This window comes from Oncorhynchus gorbuscha, linkage group LG25 (genome assembly GCF_021184085.1).
Source record: "Oncorhynchus gorbuscha isolate QuinsamMale2020 ecotype Even-year linkage group LG25, OgorEven_v1.0, whole genome shotgun sequence".
Lineage (NCBI taxonomy): Eukaryota > Metazoa > Chordata > Actinopteri > Salmoniformes > Salmonidae > Oncorhynchus > Oncorhynchus gorbuscha.
In genome coordinates this window covers 16,197,407-16,212,119 of record NC_060197.1, presented here as the reverse complement: position 1 = coordinate 16,212,119, position 14,713 = coordinate 16,197,407, and the positions used below count along the sequence as shown (strand labels likewise).

General features: G+C 43.4%; 1 protein-coding gene across 1 annotated transcript in view; it reads left to right on the top strand.

The window, feature by feature from the left end:
- Positions 1-14,713, top strand: part of LOC124013805 (synapsin-3-like) — a 124,076-nt gene that overhangs the window by 77,386 nt on the left and 31,977 nt on the right. The window lies entirely within an intron of this gene.

Below are 14,713 nucleotides of genomic sequence, written 5' to 3'. Positions count from 1 at the left end.
AATATTCTATTAATTTATTATTTCAGAATTATACAGTTTCCTGATCACTATTTCCCATATAATCAACCTGTGTTTGTTCAGGAGGGCATGTACAGTATGTATACCCTGGACATTCTTGGTATCCTTCCTCTAAACCAAGGTGGGGCACTTCAATCTGGCCTGCGAGACATACATTTTCTTTTAACTAAAAAAAAAACATATCTATATGCACTACCGTTCAAAAGTTTGTGGTCACTTAGAAATGTCCTTGTTTTTGAAAGAAAAACACACCAGTCTCAATGTCAACAGTGATGAGGCGACTCCGGGATGCTGGCCTTCTAGGCAGAGTTGCAAAGAAAAAGCCATATCTCAGACTGGCCAATAAAAAGGAAAAATTAAGATGTGCAAAGAACACACACTGGACAGAGGAACTCTGCCTAAAAGGCCAGCATCCCAGAGTCGCCTCTTCACTGTTGACGTTGAGACTGGTACTATTTAAAGAAGCTGCCAGGTGAGGACTTGAGGCGTCTGTTTCTCAAACTAAACACTAATGTACTTGTCCTCTTGCTCAGTTGTGCACCGGGGCCTCCCACTCTTTCTATTCTGGTTAGTGCCAGTTTGCGCTGTTCTGTGATGGGAGTAGTATATATCGTTGTACGAGATCTTCAGTTTCTTGGCAATTTGTTGCATGGAATAGAGTGATGAGTTTCAGAAGAAAGTTATTTGTTTCTGGCCATTTTAAGCCTGTATTCAAACCCACAAATGCTGACGCTCCAGATACTCAACTAGTCTAAAGAAGGTCAGTTGTATTGCTTCTTTCATCAGGACAACAGTTTTCAGCTGTGCTAACATAATTGCCAAAGGGTTTTCTAATGATCAGTTAGCCTTTTAAAATTATAAACTTGGATTAGCTAACACAATGTGCCATTGGATCACAGGAGTGATGGTTGCTGATAATGGGCCTACACTATATTTCTGATAAATTTGATGTGACCCCTGCACCAATGTGTTGGAGGAAACACCGTACACCTGGCAACCGTGTCAGCGTGCATTTGCCTGGCCTGCCACAGGAGTCACTAGAGCGCAATGGGACAAGGAAATCTCGACCTGCCAAACCCTCTCTTAACCCGGATGACACTGGGCCAATTGTGCGCCACCTCATGGGCCTCCCAGTCATCTCCCAGCTGGGATTGAATCCGTGTCTGTAGTGACGCCTCAAGCGCTGCAATGTAGTGCCTTAGACCTCTGCGTCACTCGGGAGGCCCCCGCAAATTGATTTTAACAAACAATTGGGCCCCCCAAAAATGTGTCTCCATTGAATTTCTAAATCCCGACATGGCCCTCGAGCCAAAATGTTTGCCCACCCCTGCTCTAGACATAAATAAACAAGTGCATGACTAACTTTGGAACAGATTCAGATGACCACAGCTAAAGTCCAGTTTCTATAAGATACATTTTTTTAAATATACAGATGGGATGGCATGTCAGAACTTCATGGTGAGCATCCAAGGGAAACAGGAGATATGCAAGGCCATTGTTAACCATTAATGACATAACCTCTGAGCCATTGTGTCCGGTTGGAACATGACTGAGTCGTCATCATTTGTTGCATTCCTTGTCGGGTCAGACATTGGAGACTTATTAGTTTTTTCTTGGTGGGGGGCAGTTAGCGGTGACAGTTTAGTTTATCATTTTCTTTTAACTGAGCTTCTCAACTCTATCAGGGTGGTGTCCACCATTTCCATCTGATGTCCCTGAGGATTCTTCAAACAAATACTCCAATAACCACATTACGTCTTTGCTTATTTCACCATGACCTCGATTTTAAGCCTTTGTCAATGTAACTTTTTATAGTTATTATCTAACATTTCTGAAGTCACTTTATATAAAAAGATTGTGACAAAAGAGAATAATGGCATGGGGAGGGAGGCGCAGCCTTGCATGCTCTCTTTGTGATATCACTCATGACGTTTCCTTATGACCCCATCTGTCCTTTACACAAAAATACGCCATTGGACCTTCTGGAAATGTTGTCCTAATTAGGCCAACATACTGTAAGCATAATACAGGCGCACAATCTCATCTCTAAAAATCTATGTATAGAAAAAGTGCCTGTTATTTAGTGCAAGCTGCCCAGCCAGCCTTCGGGGAGCCTGGGGAGGCATTGTGTGCTAAAAGGTGTTTGAAGGCTCTGTGTGGTTCTGTAATGACAAAGGGGACCAGGCGGTGAAATACCTTTTCATGCGACTGACAAGCCGTTAAATAGACACAGGAAGAGGCGAAAGTTGAAAAGATAGCAGCGCCGAGAGAGGATCTCCGGGGGATCACATCCAAACATGCATGACTCACTGGGGTTCCTTCCTGTTGGTCCTCCTACGCTACTCCCTCTCCTACATGCCATAGTGCTTAAGTGGGACATGGCCCCTTTTTTGCTTTACTGCTGTTTAATTTAAAAGAACCTGTAAAATACTTAAGTACATGAGATGAGCAATGTACATCGTGTAAGGTAGTAAAACCAATGAAGGTTGGCAACGCTCAAGTTTACACTACATTCCATCCCCCTAACCAAACGCAATGGCCTGAGTGAATTCACTTAGGCTAACTCACCCAAACATACAGTGGCTTTAGACATTGGTAGACATTTCCACTGTGTGCCAAACAGGCCTGTGAGACTAATAGAGGGTAAGTGAGAGATGATTTAATTGAAACTTCCTGGACGTCTGGTCCTGCAGGTCAAACAAACACCCCATTCAGTCAACTGGTATCGGACTTCATTTGTGAGTGAAGATAATAGGTGTTGGGCTTCAATCTTTAATCTTGTCACCCAGAATCAAATGTCATGCTGGCGGGCTTCTCGATATGCCACGAGAGACTACATAATCTTAAATGGTAGAGTCGTTATCAGTTTTTTGCAGTATAAAAGGAAGCCACTTCTTGTGCGATAAAGTCAAAGCATTCTATCTCTGATCTGTCAGCACAGTGTGATGCCCATTGTTTAGATGATTGTGAAGCTACCCTTGGATCTACTTCCTATCCTCTAGGAGGTCAACTAGGAAACCTGGAAGCATTATCGTGACCCGGAAATGTTTTCATCTCCGTATTTATCAGCAGCTCATTCATCTACACCGCTCTTTAAAACATTTCATCATCAAAGCAAGATGTCACAGACAGCTCCTTAGCTTTTGATGGTGATACCCATTCTATCTCTATGGTGAAACCACTGTCCATTCACTGTTCCCATTAGCTAACAGTGAGATTATGGCTATCAGTTCATGTTCAATGGAGACCTTTGACTACTAGGAAACGCGTCCCTGACCTGTGCTCTCCATCTCACTCATTGGACTCCTGCTCCCAGCAGGTAAAGTATGATGAACCGTCAGTGACTTCCGACACATTAGGGCCAAGTAACAACCACAGTGCTTCACTGCTCTGTGCCAGAGTCCCTCTTCCCTCTCTTGCATACTGTACAGTACACATTTGGTGTACTGTCAAACCATCAGTCAGAGAAACCCCCAAAATGACTGTTGCCTTACGCCATGAGACACCGCACAGCAGTTGGGATACCCAAGACGCATGACAGTATGGAAATAGCTCCTTAGAATTCCAGGAGGCTGAGGGAATGCAGGGTAGTCACGGTAACGGGCAGTCCTATGCTGAGCACAGTAAAAATGACTTTTCTATTTATTTTGGTCATATAAGGCTGTCTCATTGACTGACCACTGAAAGGCCTGGGCTGTTAGGCATTATTTAGGTTTACCATTCCAATTTCTATGTGCTGTCAAACTAGAAGATAAACCCAGTAACCCAGTGTACACTGTTTTATGAGTAACTGGAATCGCTGTCATTGGGTGTTTTTATATTGTTGACTAGCCTTCTTAACCTTGCAACATGCCAGGGACACTAAAGGGGATACCTAGTCAGTTGCACAAGTGGATACGTTCAACCAAAATGTGTGTTCCGCATTTAACACAAACCCTCTGAATCAGAGAGGTGGGGGGGCTGCCTCAATCGACGTTCACGTCGTCGGCGCCTGGGGAGCAGTTGTTGTGGGTTAACTTCCTTGCTCAAGGGCAGAAAAGCAGATTCCCCCCCTCCTTGCCAGCATGGGGATTTGAACCAGCAACCTTTCGGTTACTGGCTTAACGCTCTTAATCACCAGGCTACCTGCCATCTCCAACCAGTGTGTTATTGTACTGGTAATGCACTGAGCTCCTATGCATTCATTGGCATCTAGTTCTAGTAGGATTCCACTGGCAGCTTAAAATGGGCCAGTACGTGTGTTTCCTCTTACTTAACCAGCAGTTTTTCCCAGAAACAGTTAAGGAAGGTGAGTGGGAGGAGGGGGCTGAAGGATGGTGGATGGACTGGAGACCAGTGATTCATGGGTAGGGAGGTTGGAGGGCCGTGGATTCACCGGATGTAGACGTCACACTGCGTGGAGGCAACCATATGTTCCTAGGGAATTGTGGGAACCTAAATATAGACATGATTTCACAGGAATACCCCTATTAGTTGCTGTTTTCCATATACGCATACCATAGCATGTAATCACTATGATATCGCACTGTATGACTTACCGGTATTAATATCTGCCCACTACTATAATTACTCTGAATGTGTTCACTGCATTATGTTGCGTAGATAGGGTCTGTGATATTGCGTACAATATCCTCTATGTATTGCATTTACAAGGACCCATGGCTTACATGCCGCAACCCTAACACACAGACTTCATTTTTGCGGTAGCGTTGAACCATTGAACCAAAGCGGGTGTGGGGCTTACTGTGGCCTGTGAGTTATGGAGTATTGTCCTTTTATCCATCAGCATGCTGTCATTGTGCTTGGCTCATCCTCTACTCCCCCTCTGGTAGTGGTGAGCCAGGCCAGACCATGGCCCGTTGGGTGTGTGTGGACCGCAGTGTTACCGGACAAACTGCTGTGTGAGGTACCGCTGCTCATCCCAAATCCAGATTTACAGCACCACAGGAGAACCTGCACAAACATTTATTCACAGCATCATGGGAACATTGTGCTGTTTCACACTAATGTCCTCAAATTGATAGTGATGTTTGGGCAACTGAGGATGACTAGGCCATTTTAGAAAGAGAATATGTCATAGACCTTTTTAGAGTTTCAATAAATGTTTTGTCTCACCATTACAATGGAACAGTGTTTTTGTGTTTTCCTTCAACTGGTCATAAAGTGGCTGTGAGTGTTGTATATATTTGGGGAATTGGTGGCTGTAAATTCAGTTTTAAAGCAAAGTATTATACTTGGTTGTCTATAAAGGACAGTATACAAAGTGCAGATCGTGAGAAAGCAGCTTGAGATTGCTTTTGCCTAACCCAATAATGATAAATGTTGTCTTTAGAGACAGGGCGTATAGGCACACTGAGAAGACTCCCTCAATTTATTGCTTTACTGGACATGTAGCAATATATTCAAACCACACTCAAAACCCTCACGCCACACTTGCAATTCCTTGTAGCGCCCCATTGTCCCTGAGTGACTCCCTGTCACTTCTTCGTACACAGTGTGCCCTATCCAGCCCATCCTGGGTAAAAAAAAGAGGTCAGGCCAGGCGAACCCTTACCACTCTTCTACTCATGTTGTTCTCTAGACAAACCGTTTCCTTCGTCATGCTAAACGGAGCCCTTTTCCAGGTGAGGAAGTGGAGCAGCCCTGGGGTATGAGGATGGAGCAGCCCTGGGCTATGAGGATGGAGCTGCCAGGCCAGGGTTTGGTTTGAGTGAGACATCAAAAGCGAGGCGGCCAGCTGCCCGGGACTCGTTCTACGGTAGAAGTTGGCTCTCTCGTTCCCTTCTGCCGGTATAAATAGAGCCAGGGTGTGCCGCATCCAGCTGTTCCAAAATATTTTTTCCCCCCCTTGATGTTCCCTTCCCTCTCTTTCTTCCTCTGTACTGGGGCCTCATTGAAAGCAGTGGCTGTGATGAGATTTGGGCTCTGGCTTTGTGTAGTCTGCAGAAGATTCCCCTCTTTTGCCAAAAGGAGCTGCCTGTTCCTTCTATATTGTTTTCCTCAGGTGTGCGGTAGAGTAAGAGCCAACAACTACATGCATGCACTCCCTTGTGTATGATCACATGTACTTGGCAATAAATCTTGTGAAATACAGTATAGGTCAGAGAGTAGAGCTAATATTGCACGAAATGACAACCTTTTATGGCTTATGTATAGTGTTTTTGGAAAGTATTCAGACCCCTCAACTTTTTCCACATTGTTACATTATAGCCTTATTCTAAAATGGATTACATTTAAAAAAATCCTCTGCAATCTATACACATTACTCCATAATGACAAAGCGAAAACAGGTTTTTAGAAATAAAAAACATAAATACCTTATTTACATAAGTATTCAGCCTTTTGCTATGAGACTCAAAATTAAGCTCCAGTGAGCAATCGGGGGAGAAGGGCTTTGGCAAGGGAGGTGACCAAGAACCTGATGGGCACTCTGACAGAGCTCTAGAATTCCTCCTTGGAAATGGCTTGACCTTCCAGAAGGACAACCATGTTTCCCAAGTGGCGCAGAAGTCTAATGCACTGCATCTCAGTGCTAGAGGTGTCACTACAGACCCTGGTTCGATTCCAGGCTGTATCACAACTGGCCGTGATTGAGGGTCCCATAGGGCGGAGCACAATTGGCCCAGCGTCGTTAGGGTTTGGCGGGTGTAGGCCGTCATTGTAAATAAGAATTTGTTTTGAACTGACTTGCCTAGTTAAATCAAATTAAAATCTCTGCAGCACTCTTCCAATCAGGCCTTTATGGTAGAGTGGCCAGACAGAAACCACTCCTCAGTAAAAGGCACATGACAGCCCGCTTGGAGTTAGCCAAAAGGCACCTAAAAACTCCCAGACCATGAGAAATGAGATTCTCTGGTCTGATGAAACCAAGATTGAACTCTTTGCCCTGAATGCCAAGCGCTACATCTGGAGGAAACCTGGCACCATCCCTACGGTGAAGCATGGTGGTGGCAGCATCATGCTATGGGCTGTTTTTCAGCAGCAGGGACTGGAAGACTAGTCAGGATCGAGGCAAACATGAACAGGGCAAAGTACAGAGATCCTTGATGAAATCCTGTTCCAGAGCGCTCAGGACATCAGACTGGGGGCAAAGGTTCACCTTTCAACAGGACAACGAGCCTAAGCATACAACCAAGACAATGCAGGAGTGGCTTCAGGGACAAGACTCTGAATGTCCTTGAGTGGCCCAGCAAGACCCTGGACTTGAAGCCGAATCGAATATCTCTGGAGAGACCTGACAATAGCTGTGCAGTGACGCTCCCCATCCAACCGGACAGAGCTTGAGAGGATCTGCAGAGAAGAAAGGGAGAAACTCCCCAAATACAGGTGCCAAGCTTGTAGTGTCATACCCAAGAAGAAACTAAGCTGTAATCACTGCTAAAAGGTTCTTCAACAAAGTGCTGAGTAAAGGGTCTGAATACTTACATAAATTTTGCTTTGTCGTTATGGGGTATTGTGTGTAGATTGATCAGGAGTAAAAACGATTTAAATAAATTTTAGAATAAGGCTGTAGCGTAACAAAATGTGGAAAATGTCAACGGGTCTGAATACTTTCTGAAGGCACTGTATATCCAATCATATTTTCATGCTTGTTTAAGCTTTAAAACTTGACCCACGCTTCCTAAAGTGAGCATTAGCACGATTGGTAACATCAACATCAATTCAGGAGAGTACTCTCACCCTTCCCTTTAGGCTTATCTCACCCCACCTTAGGTGCTAATAACCTTGTAATGGGCCTTGCATGTTATCAGGCTACATCATGCTGGGTATGTTATTCACACTGTAATGTAGGTTGAACATTTAAGTGATGATCAACAACGCATGTACAGTAATATTTTCAGCTCAGTGAATCTATGGCAGTTGATTGATGCCATGAATCACCCAATTGGTACAATGTTTATTTTTCGATTCAGTCTTACATTATCTAAACTCATTTCATTCAGCCCAACACCATTTATACTGTAGTTATGCTCGCAAATACAATACTTACTAAATTATAGTAAGTTGAGGACCTACGGGCAGAGTCCCAACCTGGAAACTGTCTGTCTTCAGTCCTCGTCTTTCCCATTTATCTCTGAGTGGCGGACTGCTACGTCAGAGTGGCCACTCGGTGGATTTCCCAACAGCCCTTCTCTTCCTGTTCAATAAATGTCCTGGGGCAACACCGATCTACAACACCGACCTACTACATCCACTGTGTGTCCTGGGACTCCTGACTGTGTCAGAACAACTCTCTCCTTTCCCTTCTAGCTGGGGGATTCTTGACTCTATGGTCTGTACTTCCTCATCCAGACAGATGTTAATAGAGAAGGAAACCGTCACTTACCAGAGGCCTATAGAACTCCACAGTATTAGCACCTGTTCTGTGTTCCCGGCCTTGTTTCATTTGCTTAGCCCACTTTCTTTCTTCTCTCCTTATTTGTTAATCCATTGGGCCACTTTAGGGCTTTGGCTCTGGATATGGATTTGACTTTTACAGTGTATTAGTCCTAGAGGGAATGGTGCTTTTAAGGGCAGGGTCTGGGGGGTTCAAAACCATTTCCTTTGCTCCTCATTTAGGCCTTCACTATAACACACTTTCCAGTTCTCTTACGCTCCACTACAACTAAATAGTTTTGTTGTTGTGTGACTGTAGAGTCCCCTCATTGGTCAGTGTTTTGGAGGGATACTTGAGTATTTCAATTTGACTGTCCTATCACATCTTAAACCTGTTTGCGAAATTGGATCATTTACTGTGACCAACTGTTTGAAGGCCTACTTCTGACTTTCAATGAAACTTTCTAAACCCTCTCAGTGCAAATTACCTGTTGAACCCCCCCCCTTTAAATTGTGTAAACTAAGTTTGATACCAGTCGTCTGTTCTATCAGCAACCAGGACCTCGACCATCTGCTCCAAACTCCCGTTGCCAAATTGACTTTTGGAATGTTTATTTTTACCCATCGCCTCATTAGCATATTGTATAAATGAAAAACCCATCGGAGCTGTGCAAAGACAAACACCCAGCAATCTGTCATGTAATGTGTTTATGGGCTTGCGTGAAATTGGGAAAGTCGTTCAAATTGTTCAACTTCTGGACAAAGCTCATAAACACATTTTACTTTTACTTTCCCGAAACTTTTACTGCAATTTCTAAACATCATAAATCAATCACAACATGAGAAATCAACAACTGCATCACAAGAAGAGGCATGAGTAATTACATAAACTGTCAAGTTGTGTACATGAAACTGATGCGAAAACTGGTTGTATGCCAATTCCTCATCCAAACTATCTGTTGAAGACCTTTCGGGCAGAAACATAATGTTTTGAACTAGAACGCCAATAAAAGTGACATCTTCTGCTATCAAACAATGTTTTCTCTGTATGCCTCCACTAAGAGGCCAATGACCAGAGGTTCACAGCTTTCCTGATCCCAGGATCGAGTGACTTTGCTGGGTGTAATTGCATACATTGCCTCCTTACTTCTGCTGACACTGTTCCAAAGACCCAGTGTATTGTAGCCTAACCCTGGAAAATGGGAATGTGACATCTCTTTCCCTTTTAGATGGAGAGGAATGCCCTGCAGCACTGATCGTTTTTGCAAGACTGGTGCTGCCAAAGGCCCCGTCTGTCCCAATTATGTTGGTTCTCACTTTTTTTCAAATGTAGAAGCCAGCTGAAATGTAGCTAGGTTAGTGAATTGATTAGCACTAATAGCCCTGCTGCATGACTCTTACTGAACCACCACAGCAAAGTTGGATTGAAATAGCAACTGTTTTGGTAGTGGTAGTGTCTATTCTTCTACTTAGGCTATGCATTGGGGTTATGACATAACCTACACGCATATGTGTTTACCTAAAATAGATGACCTCTGAGTGAAGTTGTGGCCATGTTCTGTTATTAAATCATATTGAATCATGACTTAGTATGAATCATATCCATTTGCACAATATTTTCTCAACATTTGTCAGTGTATTCCTCAGAACACTGTGCAGATGTGCGAAGATGAAGTGCCATGGACATTGCATACTTCTAACCTCTTCCTTGCCTCTCTTCCAAACCCATGAACCATTCGCAGGTGCATTGGCCAAAGTGTTCAGAATCTTCACCATCAAATGCATCTCCATCACAAACCTGGTGTTAGGTATTCTCAGGAAACTTCCACTCTGGAAACTTCCATCCCTGAACATAGGGATGGAAGTCTGTCTGTTTTCCAGACAGATGTTTCCCTCATGGAAACGCACTCCGATCAGGATGGATCCCAATGGAAGCCAGATGACCCTGAATTCCATGACAAGAATTATCATGCCCCATTAGCAGTCTAACGACTTACGATGTCATACACTGAGCATCCGATGTATAGTTTGCGGGGGCTCATCTGTAGCACAAGGCTTACCATTACTGTAAATGCAACTTAAACGGTGTGTTGTCTGGTTGGGAAATGTGTGTTATGTCTACGACTTAATTCAGTTCCTTTCTGGAAGTACAACTCCAAAGGCCGTGGCACGTTTATCTCGTGTCGTGACTTGGCTATGATGAAGTGTAGTGGTTTGCTTACAAAAGTTCACAGTGTACATGTGGGTCTGAAGATGGCGATGATAGATGGTTGGCTCTAGGTTAAGTGTTTTCTTGATGCCCAAACTCTTGTGCATTTACCACACCAAGCACAATCAAAGACCTCAGAGAAACCACTGAATAACCTGATGAACAAGAGGATGTTCTGACAGTCTGGTATGGAATCTGTAGTTAACCATCCATTCACTTACCCGTTAAAATTTCTATGGAAAATATTAATCCTCAACTTCCAGGTTTAATCTAGATTTTGTAGAAGTTTCATCAATCCGCCGAACACCGTGTCAAGTTACTACGGCACATACATATATAGTACGGGAATAGTTCTGAGGTTTTGCAATGCCGATTTCAAACGGGCAGATCAAATCCACTCAGGCCAGGTGTGTGATTACAGTCAGTTATTAGTGTGTTCTTCATTCGTCTCTGAAGGCCAAGTTCATCTTTGAGCGGGGTTTTATGTGAACAGGCTGTCTTTTGGTTTTGATGCCAGGAGATCTTTTTGAACAGCGGCCTGGGTCAGGGTCCCCCTGCTCTCCTCCTCTCCTCGTCTGCTTAAGTCTTTTCACTGCTGTCCGCTTCCTTGATGTGGCAGCTTTGAATGGCCATCATAAAAATGAAGAGATCATACATATGCGGGGATGGATGCACCATGTGTTGCGTTGGATAATTGATGCGCCCCCTTAGAATGACTCTACCCCCTCGAATCAGAGCTTGATAAGTACCTATTTACAATTGTACATCTAAGTACTTATCCATCTGGCCACTCTCCTAGCTAATGGGCTAATGTGGTGGAGAATGTGTTTTGTTTGACCTTTCACCTGCCCTCTTAGATCTCCTTTTTGTCTAGCCGCTCATTGTTTTATTAATTGCCAACCAACATCTGAAGTTTTACGATAAATGTTTTACAGTACCACTGTTACATTGTACATTATATTAGACCCAGACCTCGACTTCACAAGGATCCTTGGGCAATTATAATGGTCAAATAACTTTTTAGGTCCCTCCATTATAAATGTGGTGATTCACTAAGGATGGTTATTTGGGCACAAAAGTTACGTGACAATTAGCCTCGTCCAACATGATGTCCCCTCTGTTCAACGTGCTGCCCTTTAGTTTGTGGGAAATTCCATGGGTCCAACAGACTGGTGCAAACCAAATTATTCAATGTTTTATCTATTTTGTCTACATGCCGACGACCCAACGTTCCACTGAGCTCAACTTTATAATTGAGTGAGGTGGGGGGATTTAAGAATGTGATGGAGGTGTTTGGAGGTTAGGGAAGTGTGATTCATGACAGCCCTCGGCCCTAAATGATTCACTTGTCTGACTTTCACACACAAAAAAATAAATTATTTTATATATATATATATATGACTGAGTGTTTTGGTCTGAAGGATGGGCTTCCCTGAAGTATGTGCCAGACCTGGTCGTCTGGTGCGTTACTGTAAATGACGGCAACCTCATGTTGTGAAACCAAACCTAGACTGGTGAAATCACTGGCCGTATAATTAGATTGTGTGTGTGTTTTCTCAATTACTTGACCATACTGAACACCATTGTTAATGGTTTTCGGGTGGGAACAGGAAAGGCAAGTACAGTAATTCATGCAGCTGTAAGAAAACAAAAGCCGAGACAAATCAAAATGTACACGTCTGAAAGCTCATAAGCACGTCTCAGTCTGTTTTGTGCCAGGTTTAGTGCCCAGACGTATTTGATCTTCCTTCTGATGTTCCGTGCTGCCAGTGTAACCTCATTAGATAGGATGTGGTCTCTTCCCTCCACCGTGTCTCCCGTCATTGCCACATTGATGGGAATGACTGGGAGATTTTCAGATTACACATCCAGACAGAGTTGGCGGCCACATCTGCCCACCCAAAACCACCTCTGTCATTTTAGGACAAGCCCCCACAGGGAAACCACTGTCCTCAGTCATTCTCATACACATGTTATATCAGGTGTCTCCCTGCTACATAGCTCACATGTGCCGAATACAAAATAATTCAGCTTGCGTCTGAGGCGTAGTGAATGTGCTTTTCTCTGGCATTGATGGAGATTTCCATTTAAAAAATGGAAATACCAACCACAAATGGCCAGGAGAACTGTTGATCGGTAGGTAGCTTATTCTTCAGAATTTAAATGATGAATTGAGAGGTACATTGAGGAGTCCATTTGTCTTTCTATGAGCCAATGTGTTTCACCTAAACAGAGGATACTTATTATCTGGGTCCTGAGCCACTTTGTACAATTTTTAGGGATTTCAAGTGGTTGACTCACTAGTATAAATGGATTGTGTAATCATGATTTAAAACGCACAGTTTGAAAGTAGATTATACATTCACAATTACACTTCCAACTCACACAAAGTTGTTTTCAGCCTATTATGGATGCAAGTTAGATTGTTATCTTGTACAGCTTGGGGCTGTAGTTTCACGATCTCTCAACACGGTTGGCACTGATGTCCTAGCAACCTTGTGTCTGTCGATGATTAACACTAACCAGACAACATCCAGACGGGGGGGGGGGGGGGGGGGCTTCTCTGTTCTGTTCAGTCCTGTCCTGTCCACTGACAGCCAGACGTGGGGTGGATAAAAAGATAGCAGCAGCTGCCTTTGCCCTAGCAGATCTGTCAGGCCTGAGCTCACAGCTGTGTGCGTACTCTGGCTGTGTGCCCTCTGCTCTGACTGAAAATCTCTCATCTGCTTATCTAAATGTTTTCTCTCGGAGTGTGCCAGGAAGAGTGTGTTCTTATACCCAGGCCCACCGTATAATGCTGATGTTATATTGTACTGTAAGATTGCAATAAAAATGTAAGTGATGTTACATACACACCCCATTCGTGTTGTTCAGGTAATGTACTCAGAAGAATACTGTAGACAAATGAACTGTTTTTACCATAACACGACTTGATATGCCATATTATTAACACCACCATAACACTGTTAACTGACCAGGTTTCTCTAGTGTCTGCCTAGTGTAATATACAGTTGAAGTCGGAAGTTTACACACACTTAGGTTGGAGTCATTAAAACTTGTTTTTCAACCACTCCACAAATTTCTTGTTAACAAACTATAGTTTTGGCAAGTCGGTTAGGACATCTACTTTGTGCACGACACAAGTAATTTTTCCAACAATTGTTTACAGACAGATTATTTCACTTTATAATTCACTATCACAATTCCAGTGGGTCAAAAGTTTACATACACTAAGTTGACTGTGCCTTTAAACAGTTCGGAAAATTCCAGAAAATGTCATGGCTTTAGAAGCTTCTGATAGGCTAATTGACATCATTTGAGGCAAAAGGCGTGTGCGAGGAAGGAGGGCTACAAATCTGTCTCAATTACACGAGCTCTGTCAGGAGGAATGGGCCAAAATTCACCCAACTTATTGTGGGAAGCTTGTGGATGGCTACCTGAAAGGTTTGACCCAAGTTAAACTATTTAAAGGCAAATGCTACCAAATACTAATGGAGTGTATGTAAACGTCTGACCTACTGGGAATGTGATGAAAGAAATAAAAGCTGAAATGAATCATTCTCTGTATGTGAACTTCCGACTTCAACTGTACGTTTGTCGGAATGCATGTAACTGATGTGATTGCGTTGATACAGTCTAATCTAACTAAAGGGGGCTGTTACATTGAGACTCAAACTCTAAAACTCTCCAGTGAGTCTATATCATCCCTGTGTGCCATTTCAAACAATAGGAGATTTAGAAATAGTTTTCAAACTGGATAAGCCCTCTCTTTAGATTACATTTCCATCTAACAATGGTATCGGGGGATCTATCAGTGGCAAGAATGTTTTTTAAAGAACACGTTTGAAGTCGTCTGTTGACGTTTCCTCCTCCTCTCACATTGCACACCATGCTATGAGAGAGCCCATGACGCCTGCGGTGGGGCTGGGTTGTCCAAACCCATCCCAAGAAGCTTTGGCTTTGGCTTTGGTCTCGCTCTTTCTCGTTTCCCAGAACTTCTCTTTTGTGTAATAAACCAACATTTTTCAGAAAATACCTCATGCTTCCCTAAATTGGGTGGCTTTAAGTTCAATGCGGTAGTTCGATAATGGTCTTCGAGAAGTCTTTCACTTTAAATTAGGTTTTGATTCTATACCATACGTCAGGTCTGAGCTATGCCTCGCAATTACG